Raw genomic sequence first — 17,591 nt, 5'->3', positions numbered from 1 at the left:
AAATCCACTTTAAAAGGCGCCCTAATCTGCCCAGATTTAGACTGCTTGCCTGCTCTGTGGTGATTGGTTACCCACTTAGAGATGTCCCGCCCCTTGTGTTGGAGTGCTAGCCAATGGGAGCCTGAGTCTTGCATGGTGATGTCATTCTGTTCTGGAACTAAACCAAGGAGTCCAATGGAGGAACCAGAGCCTATATACAAACCCAGATAAGCACAATAGGGCCTCTTTAAAACTGATTTCTTTGCTGCCGTCTCACAAATTCAAAAATTAACTACAGGCTGGAATTGTGATGAAATAAATCACCAATAAACTAGAACAGCACTGGTCTTCAAAAACCATGACGAGCATGAAGCAGAAACCGTTTCCCCAGACAGCAGTTATTATTATTATTCTTTGAGTCTATATATTACTTTTCTGTTTTACTGTAACTTGGTATGTACATTGTGCAAGTGTGTGTGTGTGTGGGTGGAGAGGAGGACGATGATGAGCATGACTCTCTCAGTATTTAGATAGTAACTTTAGTGTAGGTTAACTTAACTTATCTCAGTGGGTCTCAAACGGTTTGGTCACCATTTATGTAAACAAGTATTTGGGAGGAATAGACTACCTTTATATGATCATATAGTTATTAAGAGAATAAATGAAAAACGGGTATGAAATACTATAGGACAGTAACACAAGAATACAGTTTAAAAGGGGAGTGATTAGTAAAATATCCATAAAGAAAAAGTAAATCTGTGTACAGTTCTGTTTCATATGGATGCTGAGAGATGGAGGCTATCCATAGATCTCTTCATGTTGCTCTCAAAGTGCACCAGATTGATGCATTTAACTTCAATATTTAAAAAATAATCTTCCCGGGGAGCTTGCCCCCAGACCCCCCTCGAGGAGGTTAGGTCCACCCCCACCTAAAACATGTTCACATGGATAGGATACTAAATACATTTGCAAACTTTGTATATGGTGGCCTATGTCCATATGTTTCTGTTTTGGTGGTCGTGCCACAACCATGCGCAGGTCCTAGGTGCGCTATAACATAGCACTACACCCTGCAATGTGTGTGAAAGACAACAGACTTTACAGCATGCTTTTTTAAATTGAAGTCGCGTTGGTGTTTGTGTGTTGGTTGTTGACGGCAGTGTGTGCCCCCCCTTGGTAAATGATTGCCCCCACCCATTTGATTTGTTCTAGAGCCGACCCTGAGTAGGAGTCAGTCTCTGTTTAACTATCAGTGAATCATTCATGCACAAACAGGGTCAAATATCACAAGCATGACTGTGCAGAACATTTGTAATACTTGGAAACCAACGAGCTGCTATAAAAGGCTGAGCAGCTGAGGCTCAGTCGTAGGTTGCTTTCCCGTTAGCTTCGTTAGCATCGTTAGCATCATGTGTCTCCGAGGTCTCCTGCTGGTATCCGGGCTGTTTCTGGGCAGCTGGGCTCTGACTCCTGAAGAATGCCAGCCCTTGATGACGCCTCTCTCTCTGGCTGACCCCTCCATGGTAAGACCCCCCTCTGGTTCCTTTATTCACCGTTAGTCACTGTACGAAGAAGTACTCAGAACCTCATGGGCGCGGGAAGGGGGGTGCTGAGGGCGCTGCAATTAAGAGAATAAATGAAAAACAGTTATGAAATACTGTATGGCAGTAAAACAAGAATACAGTTTGAAAGGGGAGTGATTTGTAAAATATCCATAAAGAAAAAGAACATCTGTTTCCAGTTGTGTTTCATCTGGGTGTTGAGAGATGTATCCATAGATCTCTTAATGTTGCTCTCAAAGTGCACCAGATTGATGCTTTTAACTTCAATATTTAAAAACAAATCTTCCCGGGGGAGCATTCCCCCGGACCCCCCTAGGGGAGGTGAGGTCCGCTCCCCACTCGTAAAAAAATAGCACTTTACCCCTGTGCCGTGAGCCTTCATTGTAACAGTCGCGGGTGTACTGTGTGTTTGCGTGTGGGGAGTGCTTTTGTGCGTGCTGTGCCCGTAATCGTGTTCACTGGAGTCCAGCACCTCAGCACCCCCACTCAAAATACCTTCCCGTGCCTCTGCAGAACCTTAACTTAACTACAAATGATATGGTCTTAAAATACTCCACTAAAAGTAAAAGTGCAAAAGTATTATCAAAATATACTTCACGTACATTATTTCAGAATAATATAAAGTGCAGAATAACTTCACTTATATATATCTCAACAGTAATATTATTGAGGTTATTTTATTATCCGGCTTTTATACCGCTATTTTAGTTGTAGGCCTATAGTTTTCTCAATGCGGACCAACTTTATATACTTTAAATACTGTATAGCCAGGGTTGGGTTGTAACGGAATGTAACGGCGTTACGTAATCAGAATACAAAAATCAAGTAACTGTATTCAGCTCGCGATACATTTGAAAAACGAGTAATCTGATTACAGTTACTTTCGTAAACCTGAAGTGAATACATTTTGGATTACTTAATGGAATTATTGATGGAAAGATTTCCTCTCAACATTTAATATTCAAGTAGTTACAGCCGAATCATCACAGCCCACAAAACCTATTACCGCCGCAGATGGGCCAAAAAAGCGGTTGAAAAAAAATCGCGGGTCCGCTCGCTCAGTGAAACAATAACAACGAAACATGGAGGAACAAAAGTCTGCGTTTAGATCGCGTGTGTGTATAGGTGTGTGTGGTTAAAACACATCAGCCTGCGGTCGCTCTTTAGCCTTACTAATGATTATTTCTGAAGGTACACACAGTGAAGGCGGTGCGTGAAAGGCGGTGCGCGGCGGGCTCGTCTTCTCAGAGGCTGAGTTAACCCTCCCGCTGCCTCCTGGCGCTGCAGAGAGGTCATGAAGTGAAGGAGGTGTTCCTTCTATAAAACAGCTGCGGGCAGCAGATACTGAGAGAGTCACGGACATGAATTCATAGATCAAGGCAGACTGGTGCACACTCTCCTGTGTTGCCGATCCGGTGCTTAAACTATAGCTCTACACCCCTGGCCGAAATGTCCTTAAAATGAAGTCCGAGTTCGACATTTTAATTAATGTCCTGCCAACACTGGCAGGACAGAAGGCGACACGCCCGTTCTAAGCCGTGTCCTCACTCCTCACATCCCAAGCTGCATCCCCAACAAGTGTATTATGTTGTTACATCGTTTCAGATGTTATGTTTCAGTTGTGCTCTTGATAAGCCATTAAAACAGTAAAACACGTTCAGTTTCCTTTTGATTTTTGTGTCTCCTGTTCACCAACACATACCATCTGTGATGGAAAAAGAAAGTAATCCAAAAGTAATCTAAAAGTAATCTGATTACGTTATTTTTTAAAGACGCGTAACTGTAACTGTATTCGGATTACTTTCAGAGCCATGTAATCAGTAATCAGTAACTGTGTATTTTCAGATTCGAGCGATCTCGAGCCGGTTTCTCAAACGTACCTATCCCACCTTTACGTACAAAATGTACTTGCAGTGGAGTGTTACTTGCCACCTGTTACACTACAGCTGAACCGGTTGAACACGACACTTCAGTGGATTCTAGGGACAATTATTATTTGTATTTCAAGTTTTCGGAAATGTTTTTAAAAATGTTCAATGTGAAAAACTGTGAATAAAACTAAAACGGAGCTCAGATTTTATTTCTGCTTTCTAAACGGTAGTATGTGCTGAAGTGTTTCATTGTGTTAGGCTACTGCCTGAATGTGCTGAATGCAGGTTGATGAAATATTCAAAGTGATCAGGTAAAATAAATGTTATATTGTGACACTTTTACAGATAACTAGTAACAGGTTATTAACTAAAGTTACCCTCCCAACCCTGGTAATAATTTAAACACTTATGCACAATACAAAATAAATGTTTCTCACAACACAAGGAGCATCTACTGCAGAGGACCAGGGCCTGGTGGGATCTCTATTATCTATTTTTCAGAATGCCAACTTTTTCGATACATTTTGAGTTTGAACCATACAAAGAAATGTGGCCCTGTGTGTGTGTGTGTGTGTGTGTGTGTGTGTGTGTGTGTGTGTGTGTGTGTGTGTGTGTGTGTGTGTGTGTGTGTGTGTGTGTGTGTGTGCGTGCGTGTGTGTGTGTGTGTGTGTGTGTGTGTGTGTGGGTGGGTGTGTGTGTGTGCGTGTGTGTGTGCGTGTGTGTGGCCGACATTACTGTACTTGTGGGGACCTAAATCTGTTTACACAGTCACGTTGTGGGGACTCACCTCCCTTATGGGGACAAATTGGAGGTCCCCATAAGGGGGGTCATTAATTTTAGGGTGAAGACTTGGTTAGGATTAAGGTTAGGATAAGTCTCCAGGAAATGCATGTAAGTCAATGTAATGTCCCCTGAAGTGATGTGTACATGGTATTTGTGTGTGTGTGTGTGTGTGTGTGTGTGTGTGTGTGTGTGTGTGTGTGTGTGTGTGTGTGTGTGTGTGTGTGTGTGTGTGTGTGTGTGTGTGTGTGTGTGTGTGTGTGTGTGTGTGTGTGTGTGTGTGTGTGTGTGTGTGTGTGTGTGTGTGTAGATGTACAACAGGTCCCACTTCCTGGTGGGTTACTCAACTAGTGCAGTGTTTGGCGCCATGCTGAAGCAGATGGAGAGCTCCTGGTGCAACATCAGCCCGTCTCCGTCCGACCCCACGGGGGTCGTTTTAGTCCACGACGACAAACTGTGAGCATCTGCAAAATATAATAACAAATACCAGGAAACACCAACATAATTTACTATATTTATTATCATTGTAATTATATAGTATAATAGTTCTCTATCTGTGTTTTGCTTTTATGTATGCACCAAGTCAAATTCCTCGTACGTGTCAACCCACCTGGTGATGACCCTGGTTCTGATTCTGGAGAACCCAGTTCAATAGCTCTGCAGATGATCATTAATCAGTGAATCCTCTCCTGGTTTGAAATACATCTCAGTTCTCGTGCTCTGAACACATCAAGTTTCTTCATATTGACATTCAGACCTTTATACAGTCTATGATTTAGATCAGGGGTGTCAAACTCAATTTCATCGCGGGCCACATCAGCATTATGGTTGCACTCAAAGGGCCGGTTGCAACTATATAAATATACATAAATATAATATATATAAAATAATGTTTATATTACATTATTGCCCCTGAACTGAGTATTATCGGATAGGATAATGTACTAAGTAATTAACTACGCCTAAAAGCAAATAATTGCAAGTCTCTTCAGTGCGCATGTCACAAAACAAGATGCATTGTGGGACATGTAGGTTTATATGGGCACCTGATTCTTAAAGCTGCATTTAATCGTATAATAGACGTATTACATTCTTTGCAAGCTCTTGCGTGGGCCACATGAAATGAAGTCGCGGGCCGGATGTGGCCCCCGGGCCTTGAGTTTGACACCCCTGATTTAGACCCAGCGATACGCTCACCTCCTCCTCTTTCTCCTCAGGAATGGCGTCTGCATGACAACAACTGCCACATACTATCGAGAGCGACACAGCCTCAGTGTCAGGTGAGTTTCACAATCTGACACTTCTTTTAGGCGACTACAATACAAGTTAACTCGAGACCATAATACATAAATGTAAAAAGTACAGTGCGATTTTAAATTATCCAAGAGAAGCGATGTTAGCATGCTGACGGATCATTGAATGGGCTCCTTGCTGAGCATCTTGAAGCTTTGATGTATCCCAGGTGCAGCCTCGGTTTCCTGCAGAGCTCTGTGTCTCACCTGGTAGGTATCCTCCTGTCTGTTTTCAGTGAAGAACTTCTTCTCCAGCACCTTCCACCTGCTGCCGAGCTGCGACGGCTGTCTGGTCCTCAGCATGAACACCACGGTCCAAAACATGGACACCATGCTCAAGCAGCTGAAACTCAACATCCGCGGTGGCGAGAGAGGAGGTCAAACCTGCGCTGCCTCTATCTGCTAGGGTAGGAAGCAATGACGGGAAATAATAATGTATTATTACCTAACCTATACCTAACCGATGTGACACTCACCACATTAAAGAATAAGACGAAGAGAAATCAATAAAACACAGAGATGGTGGAAGTCAAATATTATATTCAAATCAGGTTTTATTTATTTAGCACATTTATAAACGACTTTTGGTGGAGCCAAAGTGCTGTACATATAATAAAAGACCCTCTGTCCTCAGACCCTCTGTCCTTAGACCCTCTGTCCTCAGAACCCTCTGTCCTTAGAGCCTCTGTCCCTTAGAGCCTCTTGTCCTCAGACCCTCTGTCCTCAGACTCTCTGTCCTTAGAGCCTCTTTCCTCAGACCCTCTGTCCTTAGACCCTCTGTCCTCAGACTCTCTGTCCTTAGAGCCTCTGTCCTTAGACCCTCTGTCCTTAGACCCTCTGTCCTTAGAGCCTCTGTCCTCAGACCCTCTGTCCTTAGACCCTCTGTCCTTAGACCCTCTGTCCTCAGACCCTCTGTCCTCAGACCCTCTGTCCTTAGAGCCTCTGTCCTTAGACCCTCTGTCCTTAGGCCCTCTGTCCTTAGACCTCTGTCCTTAGAACCTCTGTCCTTAGACCCTCTGTCCTTAGACCCTCACATCGTCCAAGGAAACACTTCCGGAGAAACCCCCCAGTTTAAAGGGAACATGGGAGAAACCTCGGGGAGAGCAACAGAGGAGGGATCCCTCTCCCAGGACGGACAGACGTGCAATAGATGCCGTGTGTGAATCCAAGAGATAATACATTTTACAGCATATAGACCGAATGTTAGGAAATGCATGTGTCTGTAATGAGAAGATGAATCCATTGAAAATTGAGATTTTCAAGGACTGGATGGAGGAAATATTCTCAAAAGTGATTCTGATTCTGAATCCAAATAAGCACAGCATGACAGAAGAATTTATCAACACAATGTACTGTACATCCAAAAAGACTAGACCCAGCAGAATCACGTCGCACTGTGCTCTCACAGACAATATATTCACACATGACATGGAAAACAATACAGTAAGTGGACTCTTGATAAATGATATAAGTGACCACCGACCAGTATTTGCAGTTTATGACAGAAACTACAGTAACAACATGCCGGACAAAGCTACTCAATACAGACGAGTTAGATCAGAGGAAGCAATGAACGCTTTAAAAAATGCCTTACTGGCAAAAAGATGGGATGATTTATACAAAGAAAACAATATTGACAGTGCATATGATCAAGTCCTGAGAATTTTTTTATCATTATATAATACATACTGCCCAGTTGTCAAATACAGGGGTTTGCAAAATGCCTGTAAAAAGAAAAATTCATTGTATAGATATTTCATGCGAAATAAAACAAATAAATATCTTTTTTATTAGATATAAAAAATATAAAAATAAATTAACAATTATAATAAGGAACTGCAAAAGTGAATACTATCGGAAAATACTAGACAAAAATAAAAACAACATTAAAGGAATATGGAGCATACTGAATAGTATTATAACAAATAAAGAGAAGTGACTTTTATTTATTACCTAATGAGAAGGTTTTCAAACTGTGGAGGGAAGGTATTTTAACAGTGTGAGACGACTAAACGTCATCACGCCCAACATTAGCCTCCTTTAGCTTAGCGGTGGTGACGTGAAGTCATGTGATCGTGCTGTAGTTCCTTTATAGCCCAACATTAGCCACCTTTAGCTTAGCGGTGGTGACGTGAAGTCATGTGACCGTGCTGTAGTTCCTTTATAGCCCAACATTAGCCACCTTTAGCTTAGCGGTGGTGACGTGAAGTCATGTGACCGTGCTGTAGTTCCTTTATAGCCCAACATTAGCCACCTTTAGCTTAGCGGAGGTGACGTGATGTCATGTGACCGTGCTGTAGTTCCTTTATAGCCCAACATTAGCCACCTTTAGCTTAGCGGTGGTGACCTGAAGTCCTGTGACCGTGCTGTAGTTCCTTTATAGCCCAACATTAGCCTCCTTTAGCTTAGCGGTGGTGACGTGAAGTCATGTGACCGTGCTGTAGTTCCTTTATAGCCCAACATTAGCCACCTTTAGCTTAGCGGTGGTGACGTGAAGTCATGTGACCGTGCTGTAGTTCCTTTATAGCCCAACATTAGCCACCTTTAGCTTAGCGGTGGAGACGTGAAGTCATGTGACCATGCTGTAGTTCCTTTATAGCCCAACATTAGCCTCCTTTAGCTTAGCGGTGGTGACGTGAAGTCATGTGACCGTGCTGTAGTTCCTTTATAGCCCAACATTAGCCACCTTTAGCTTAGCGGTGGTGACGTGAAGTCATGTGACCGTGCTGTAGTTCCTTTATAGCCCAACATTAGCCACCTTTAGCTTAGCGGAGGTGACGTGATGTCATGTGACCGTGCTGTAGTTCCTTTATAGCCCAACATTAGTCACCTTTAGCTTAGCGGTGGTGACCTGAAGTCCTGTGACCGTGCTGTAGTTCCTTATAGCCCAACATTAGCCACCTTTAGCTTAGCGGTGGTGACGTAAAGTCATGTGACCGTGCTGTAGTTCCTTTATAGCCCAACATTAGCCACCTTTAGCTTAGCGGTGGTGACGTGAAGTCATGTGACCGTGCCGTAGTTCCTTTATAGCCCAACATTAGCCTCCTTTAGCTTAGCGGTGGTGACGTGAAGTCATGTGACCGTGCTGTAGTTCCTTTATAGCCCAACATTAGCCACCTTTAGCTTAGCGGTGGTCACGTGAAGTCATGTGACCGTGCTGTAGTTCCTTTATAGCCCAACATTAGCCACCTTTAGCTTAGCGGTGGTCACGTGAAGTCATGTGACCGTGCTGTAGTTCCTTTATAGCCCAACATTAGAAAATGGGTCTAGAAAAAGGAGTTATCCCACATACTTCATTGACAAGGATAAGGAAGAGGAAAATATGGATGTTGTATCCAACAGTTTCAATGATTTCTTTGTAAATGTTGGACCTGAATTAGCAGGCAAAATCCCTAATGGAGGAACATCTGAAAAGAAGCTGGGAAACGTAATCCTTTCTCAATGTTCCTCACAGCAGTGCATGAAAGGGAAGTAGTTGATATTGTAACGAAATGTAAAAACAAAAAATCTACCGATTGTGATGACATTGACATGACTGTATTAAAAACGGTTATAGATGTTATTTCAAAACCGTTCACACACATATGTAACGTATCATTCCAAACCGGTGCATTTCCTAACAAAATGAAAATAGCAAAAGTCATACCTTTGTTCAAAGCTGGGAACAAACATCACTTCTCAAACTACAGACCGGTCTCACTTCGACCACAATTCTCAAAAATTCTTGAAAAGCTTTTCAATAACAGACAATTTCATAGAAAAACACAAACTTCTCACCGAAAGTCAATACGGATTCAGAGCCAATAGATCAACATCGACGGCTTTAATAGACTCACTTGAAGAAATGACTCGCTCAATTGACCAAAAGAAACATGCCATTGGAATATTCATTGACCTAAAAAAAGCATTTGACACAATTAATCATGACATATTAATAAAGAAACTGGAACGTTATGGAATCAGGGGTGTAGCTTTGAGTTATTTAACCAACAGGCAACAGTTTGTGAAGCTGGGAGAGTGTTGTTCTTCATATTTGGACATTACATGCGGTGTCCCCCAGGGGTCAGAATTGGGCCCGAAACTATTTATTATGTATATTAATGAAATATGCAATTTATCGACAGTACTCAAGTTTGTTTTGTTTGCTGATGACACTAATATATTTAGTTGTGGGGACAATGTTCAGCTACTATTGGAAGAGATCACAGCTGAAATATGCAAACTAAAGTTATGGCTAAACAGTAATAATAAGTTATCATTGAACTTGAATAAAACAACATTAATCATATTTGGAAATAGCAATAAACAAGCATCCATTAAGATAGATGGGATTTTCATTGAGAGTTAAAGAACATACATTCCTTGGAATCACAATTGATGAGAAACTGAGCTGGAAACCACATAAAACATATTCATTCCAAAGTCTCAAGAAGTATTGCAATATTAAAACAGATTCTTGATCAGAATTCCCTCGACATTCTTTACCGTTCATTGGTGTTACCTTATTTAAGTTACTGTGCCGAGGTTTGGGGCAGTCATTATAAAACTACAACACAATCCCTATTTATTCTACAAAAAAGAGCAATAAGACATATTAAAAATGTCGGCTATCGGGATCATACACAAACCCATTATTCTTAGAGCTAAAGTTATTAAAACGGTCAGATCTTGTTGAATTCCGAATTGCACAAATCATGTTTAAGGCAAAACACGTTCAATGACCTGGGAATATTCAGATATTGTTCAATGAAAGACAAGGGAATTATTATTTACGTGGTTCATTTATATTCACTAATGTTAGGGTGCGCACAACAAAGAGGAGTTTTTGTGTTTCTGTTTGTGGGGTGAAGATCTGGAACAATGTGAGGGAGGAGCTAAAGGGATGTCCAAACATCAAACTATTCAAACAGAGGTATAAGGGATGACATCGCTAAACTGTTTATATTCTCGTTTTGTATTCTATTTATGAATTTGTGTTTGCATGAATTTGTGTATGTACATATGTATATATATAAATATAAAGAGACCATTCTCCTAACTTGCCTGTATATATTATATGAATGATTATATAAATTATTCAAGATTATAAGTATACATTGATATTGTATGTTAACGTATATTAAGATGAAGGGGTCGGATTCAATAAGTGTAAACTTCTTCCGACCCCTTTTCGGACGTGTAGCTAAAGCTTTGTTGTTTATTGATATCAGACAATGATACTACAGATTATTCAATTATTAATTACATATTTCGTTGTTATTGCATTCATTTGTATAGTACTGTATCATGTCTGGATCACCTTTTGTTTCATTTGTATTTTCTTTGGTTTTACACGCTCGAAAAAAATAAATAAACTAAACTCATCCACGAGGATGTCAGCTACAGTCCTGAGGAAGCCTTCAGGGAAGCAGCATGACGAGACCCAGGCAGGACCGCAGAGACAGGTTCAGCCACGACCCGAAGTCCACGACTTAGTCCAGAACTCAGGATAGAGGATCCAAGACACAGGACTACAGCAAGAGGATCAGCCTCGACTCCGGATCCCGGCGTAGATATAGATACAAAACAAGAAAACATTTGGCTGGGTTAATCGGAACGACAGACACAGACAGACAGAAGAACAAGCACTCCCTTAGGATAGGTTGAGGGCAAAGTGAGAGAGTAAGAAACATAGGTGGGGAAGCACACTCAGGGAACAAGGTCCCCACTGGAGCCTTAGTTGGAAATTGATGAGAGATAGGGAGGTACGCTGTGTCTACGAATCGTAACACTCCCCGGCCTGTCCAAGCCACTCTGCAAACCGCTTCCCTCTAATAAACCCTCGAGAGGTCAGAGAGGGAAAAGGTCTTGGGTCAAAGTTATTCTTGATAAGAGAAGCCTCGAAGGCCAGAGAGAAGAAGTGAGTTTTAAGTGTTGATTTAAAACCCCCAGGGTCTGAGCCGACCTCACATGGAGGGGCAGAGTGTTCCAGAGCCTGGGGCCCGCTGCTGCGAAGGCTCGGTGCCCTCGGGTTTTGAGCCTGGTCTTAGGCACTATGAACAGCAACTGATCAGCCGACCTTAAGGCTCTGCCTGGGGTGTGGCGATGGAGGAGTTCGGCTACATAGGCCGGAGCCAGCCCGTTTAGGGCTTTGAAAACTAATAAAAGGAGTTTAAAATATATTCTGAACCGAACTGGAAGCCAGTGCAATATTGCTGTACAGCAGTAGAGACGGATTACCTTGCATCAAAGCAATCTATAGTGTAATGTCCCTTTAGACCAAGAGAATCTTACAGCTTATACACCTGATAGATAAATAGATAGATGGATAGATTACTCTTGACTTAAAAGTACTTAATCATGCTTGTTTTAAAAACGTAATAAAAGTCGATGTCATGCTGAAATCCTTTCCTAAAGTCAGGTATTAAAGCGTCTGTGTTTCTGTCTGCAGGCAGAGAGACGACCTTGAAGGACTCTGACTTTGAAGATTTCAAGAAGCAGGCGAGCTGCCTCGGGTTCTCCGGAGAACCACAGTTCATCTACGACTCCAAGAACGGTGCTTTAAAATCGCCTGATTAAACGATGAAACAGAGATTTCACAAATAACTGATCTCACTGCTTCTCTCTCTGTCTGCAGGATTCTGCGCTGAAGGCGAGAGCGTTACGAATGACCTGAATTTCGACGGTGATGAATAAGTGAAGATGAGGAAATAAAGAGTGACTCAAAACATTAAACGTGCGGTTTTATTTATTATCTAATGAGAAGGTTTTCAAACTGTGGAGGGAAGGTATTTTAACAGTGTGAGACGACTAAACGTCATCACGCCCAACATTAGCCTCCTTTAGCTTAGCGGTGGTGACGTGAAGTCATGTGACCGTGCTGTAGTTCCTTTATAGCCCAACATTAGCCGCCTTTAGCTTAGCGGTGGTGACGTGAAGTCATGTGACCGTGCTGTAGTTCCTTTATAGCCCAACATTAGCCACCTTTAGCTTAGCGGTGGTGACGTGAAGTCATGTGACCGTGCTGTAGTTCCTTTATAGCCCAACATTAGCCGCCTTTAGCTTAGCGGTGGTGATGTGAGGTCATGTGACCGTGCTGTAGTTCCTTTATAGCCCAACATTAGCCACCTTTAGCTTAGCGGTGGTGACGTGAAGTCATGTGACCGTGCTGTAGTTCCTTTATAGCCCAACATTAGCCACCTTTAGCTTAGCGGTGGAGACGTGAAGTCATGTGACCGTGCTGTAGTTGCTCAACTTTGCTCCAATTTCTCTACCTTTCTCCACTTCAGTGTAAAAACGTACACACACCAAACTATCCACTCTTCATATTTTGTACACACACACATTCCAACCCAGTCTCACGGCATTTCGTGTTCACCAACACGATTTTTAATCTATTGATTCGTGTTCACCATCACGATTTGCCCCTTTTTTTCGTGTTGCACAGCACGATTTTAAAAGCAATGTATTTCTACTGGTAACGTGTTTCGTGCCTGCAGGCTGCAGCACGTCTTTTTCTCCGGTCGGGTCGTGGAAGACCGGAAGCTGTGTGGTTCATAAAAACATGTTCTTACTCAATATCAAGCCACAGTTCTTGCTTTTATTTTAAATCGTATAATTTCGGACTTTTGTTGCCGTCTGTGAGGAAAATAAATGGGGCTCAGAGCCTCAGGATACTGAAATCTGTATTTTTAAATCTTTTTTTCCTTCTAATTTGTTATTCTTTTGAAAATAACACACTGTTATTTACTCACCAATAACACACAATTATCCTTGCTTTTATTTATTGGTTTAATTCCATAATCTCGGGCTTTTTTGGTGTCCGTCAGGAACTGAATTTCAAAATAAAAATAACCGGAAACAGACGTAGGCCTATAAGGGACATTTCGAGCATCATTGCGATTGTCAACATTTCTGAGTTTAGGACGGCCGAAGACACTACACTACCCATAATCCCCAGCTATCGTTTAGGACTACAGTTCCCGTAAGGTTACGCAGAGCGTCAAACAGCTGTGTGAAATGGAACGAAACCACGCCAGACTATCCAAAACTGGAATCGAACACCCCCCCAGAACTACACATGCTGGCTCTTGTGTTTCGCAAAATGTTCTATGGGACGTCTCGACTGAACATTTTCGTTTTTCCCATAATTAGAAGTTGCCAGTATTAAACACATTGGTGTTATCAAATGTAAAACATATAATTAATAAATGGGTGAAAATCACTTGTGTCCATAATGCGCAGCATTAATACCCACATGACAGCTCATTGCTACTTTGTAATTCTACTCCACTACAATTCAGAGGTTAACCTGGTATTTTTACTCCACTGCATTTATTTGAGTTACTTTGCAGATTCTGATTAATGATGTGAAATATAAACAACCCTTAAATCAGACTTTAGTTACACCTGAGTAAAATTCAGTGAAGGTGGTTGTCAAGTGCCAACGATCAGGAGAGATATTTGATAGTTGGTGCTTGAGAAGACTAAACATTTATCTGCAGATCCGTATAAAGTATATTCATTGCTCGTTATTCTCTACTAATAGTTAATTAAAGACTGTATATTATGGATATTTTGCACATCCCTTTCAAGATTTTCAAAGGTTTATTGATATATCACACACAACTACGGTGTAGTTATGCAATGAATGAAAAACTTGGGTCACAGGTTCCTCAACAGTGCATTACAAGACATCTATCAATATGTGTGTACCTCCACCATTAAACTGTCATATTCTGCACATTTCTTATTCTATCTACATAAGAGTATAATTAGTGTGTATAATATCAGTTAAAATAAGTGCTTCAACGTAGTTAACATTGCAGGAAAGCAATATATTAGACGTTAATTACTTTGTCAGGCTTAATATTTAATGTTTAAATAAAGGTTAATCCGTTTTTCTGTTTTGCACCTCCTCCTATTAATATCTGTGTACATCCTGCACTAAACTGTTTTATTGTAGAGATCACTTATAATATCTTCTTGATTTTTTATATTCTATATTTCTATATTTATACTTTCCCCCTATGAAAGTATGTACTCTTAATATTTTTTTAATCAAATATAACACATAAAAACAATAATTCAATAACGTGCTTTAACCACTAGGCGGTGCACACAAGGTGCACACAGCCCTAATAACTTATTAGTGTGTATGTACAACATCTGAAGATGTGTAGTTTTATTCATGCTTTCACATAATTTTACAGCATATTGCTATACTATTTCAGACTCAGTATTTACATTCAAAGAAAATCAGTAATATCTTTGAAAACTACAGTCCTTTTCTATCAGCTGCGCACCGTTATGGTGTAAATATAACCTATCTATGAATTAGATCAAATGTAAAAGTCAGCCGAATTAGTGTTGATACTGCAAGGAGACGTATTGTGTGAAGAGAAATTGAAGATGTTGTTTAATTGTTGATATATTTATGATCCACGTCAAGTATTCAGTTTCGGCGGCATTTCTTCCAGTTTTTCCAAAGGTCTTCTCATCAGGGCTCTCTAAATAAAGAACTACGGCAGATCTGTAATATGTAATGCAGCCGAACCGTGTATTACAATGCCGTTATGTGATGACTTTCAAAGAGAAAAGCAAGAGCACTCGGAATTAAGTATTATTTTATACTTTTAAAATGTTTTCCGGATTTCATATAATATAAACACCAACTCCCAGCATGCATTGCGGCTAACACATCCAATCAGAGAGCTTAAAACCTTAGCTGAGGATCTTGGGTAATCGCTCGAAATGCCTACGTCTGTTTCCGGTTATATTTATTTTGAAATTCAGTTCCTGACGGACGCCGAAAAAGCCCGAGATTATGGAATTAAACCAATAAATAAAAGCAAGGATAATTCCTCGACCGGACCGGAGAAAAAGACGAGCTGCAGCCTGCAGGCACGAAACACGTTACCAGTAGAAATACATTGCTTTTAAAATCGTGCTGGGCGACACGAAAAAAGGGGCACATCGTGATGGTGAACACGAAATGCCGTGAGACTGGGTTGGTTTGTCAGTGCGTGTGTCTGTGTGTGTGTTTGTCAGTGTGTGTGTCTGTGTGTGTGTTTGTCAGTGTGTGTGTCTGTGTGTGTGTTTGTCAGTGTGTGTGTCTGTGTGTTTGTTTGTCAGTGTGTGTGTCTGTGTGTGTGTTTGTCAGTGTGTGTGTCTGTGTGTTTGTTTGTCAGTGTGTGTGTCTGTGTGTTTGTTTGTCAGTGTGTGTGTCTGTGTGTGTGTTTGTCAGTGTGTGTGTCTGTGTGTGTGTTTGTCAGTGCGTGTGTCTGTGTGTTTGTTTGTCAGTGTGTGTGTCTGTGTGTGTGTTTGTCAGTGTGTGTGTCTGTGTGTGTGTTTGTCAGTGTGTGTGTCTGTGTGTGTGTTTGTCAGTGTGTGTGTCTGTGTGTTTGTTTGTCAGTGTGTGTGTCTGTGTGTGTGTTTGTCAGTGTGTGTGTCTGTGTGTTTGTTTGTCAGTGTGTGTGTCTGTGTGTATGTTTGTCAGTGTGTGTGTCTGTGTGTGTGTTTGTCAGTGCGTGTGTCTGTGTGTTTGTTTGTCAGTGTGTGTGTCTGTGTGTGTGTTTGTCAGTGTGTGTGTCTGTGTGTGTGTTTGTCAGTGTGTGTGTCTGTGTGTGTGTTTGTCAGTGTGTGTGTCTGTGTGTTTGTTTGTCAGTGTGTGTGTCTGTGTGTTTGTTTGTCAGTGTGTGTGTCTGTGTGTGTGTTTGTCAGTGTGTGTGTCTGTGTGTATGTTTGTCAGTGTGTGTGTCTGTGTGTGTGTTTGTCAGTGCGTGTGTCTGTGTGTGTGTTTGTCAGTGCGTGTGTCTGTGTGTGTGTTTGTCAGTGCGTGTGTCTGTGTGTGTGTGTGTGTGTGTGTGTGTGTGTGTGTGTGTGTGTGTGTGTGTGTGTGTGTGTGTTTGTCAGTGTGTGTGTCAGTGTGTGTGTCTGTGTGTGTGTTTGTCAGTGTGTGTGTCTGTGTGTTTGTTTGTCAGTGTGTGTGTCTGTGTGTTTGTTTGTCAGTGTGTGTGTCTGTGTGTGTGTGTGTTTGTCAGTGCGTGTGTCTGTGTGTGTGTTTGTCAGTGCGTGTGTCTGTGTGTGTGTGTGTGTGTGTGTGTGTGTGTGTGTGTGTGTGTTTGTCAGTGTGTGTGTCTGTGTGTTTGTTTGTCAGTGTGTGTGTCTGTGTGTGTGTGTGTGTGTTTGTCAGTGTGTGTGTCTGTGTGTGTGTGTGTTTGTTTGTCAGTGTGTGTGTCTGTGTGTTTGTTTGTCAGTGTGTGTGTCTGTGTGTGTGTTTGTCAGTGTGTGTGTCTGTGTGTGTGTTTGTCAGTGCGTGTGTCTGTGTGTGTGTTTGTCAGTGCGTGTGTCTGTGTGTGTGTGTGTGTGTGTTTGTCAGTGTGTGTGTCTGTGTGTTTGTTTGTCAGTGTGTGTGTCTGTGTGTGTGTTGTCAGTGTGTGTGTCTGTGTGTGTGTGTTTGTCAGTGTGTGTGTCTGTGTGTGTGTTTGTCAGTGTGTGTGTCTGTGTGTTTGTTTGTCAGTGTGTGTGTCTGTGTGTATGTTTGTCAGTGTGTGTGTCTGTGTGTGTGTTTGTCAGTGTGTGTGTCTGTGTGTGTGTTTGTCAGTGCGTGTGTCTGTGTGTGTGTTTGTCAGTGCGTGTGTCTGTGTGTGTGTTTGTCAGTGTGTGTGTCTGTGTGTATGTTTGTCAGTGTGTGTGTCTGTGTGTGTGTTTGTCAGTGTGTGTGTCTGTGTGTGTGTTTGTCAGTGTGTGTGTCTGTGTGTGTGTTTGTCAGTGCGTGTGTCTGTGTGTGTGTTTGTCAGTGTGTGTGTCTGTGTGTATGTTTGTCAGTGTGTGTGTCTGTGTGTGTGTTTGTCAGTGCGTGTGTCTGTGTGTTTGTTTGTCAGTGCGTGTGTCTGTGTGTGTGTTTGTCAGTGCGTGTGTCTGTGTGTGTGTTTGTCAGTGTGTGTGTCTGTGTGTTTGTTTGTCAGTGCGTGTGTCTGTGTGTGTGTTTGTCAGTGTGTGTGTCTGTGTGTGTGTTTGTCAGTGTGTGTGTCTGTGTGTGTGTTTGTCAGTGCGTGTGTCTGTGTGTGTGTTTGTCAGTGTGTGTGTCTGTGTGTGTGTTTGTCAGTGTGTGTGTGTGTCTGTGT

At 41.9% G+C, this 17,591-nt stretch overlaps 1 pseudogene; it reads left to right on the top strand.

The window, feature by feature from the left end:
• The first annotated feature begins 1,326 nt into the window (after positions 1-1,326).
• LOC117440985 (uncharacterized) lies at positions 1,327-12,198 on the top strand (annotated as a pseudogene).
• Positions 12,199-17,591: the final 5,393 nt, after the last annotated feature.

The sequence above is a fragment of the Pseudochaenichthys georgianus genome, unplaced genomic scaffold, assembly GCF_902827115.2.
Source record: "Pseudochaenichthys georgianus unplaced genomic scaffold, fPseGeo1.2 scaffold_1367_arrow_ctg1, whole genome shotgun sequence".
Lineage (NCBI taxonomy): Eukaryota > Metazoa > Chordata > Actinopteri > Perciformes > Channichthyidae > Pseudochaenichthys > Pseudochaenichthys georgianus.
This window is presented reverse-complemented; position numbering and strand designations above follow the sequence as displayed.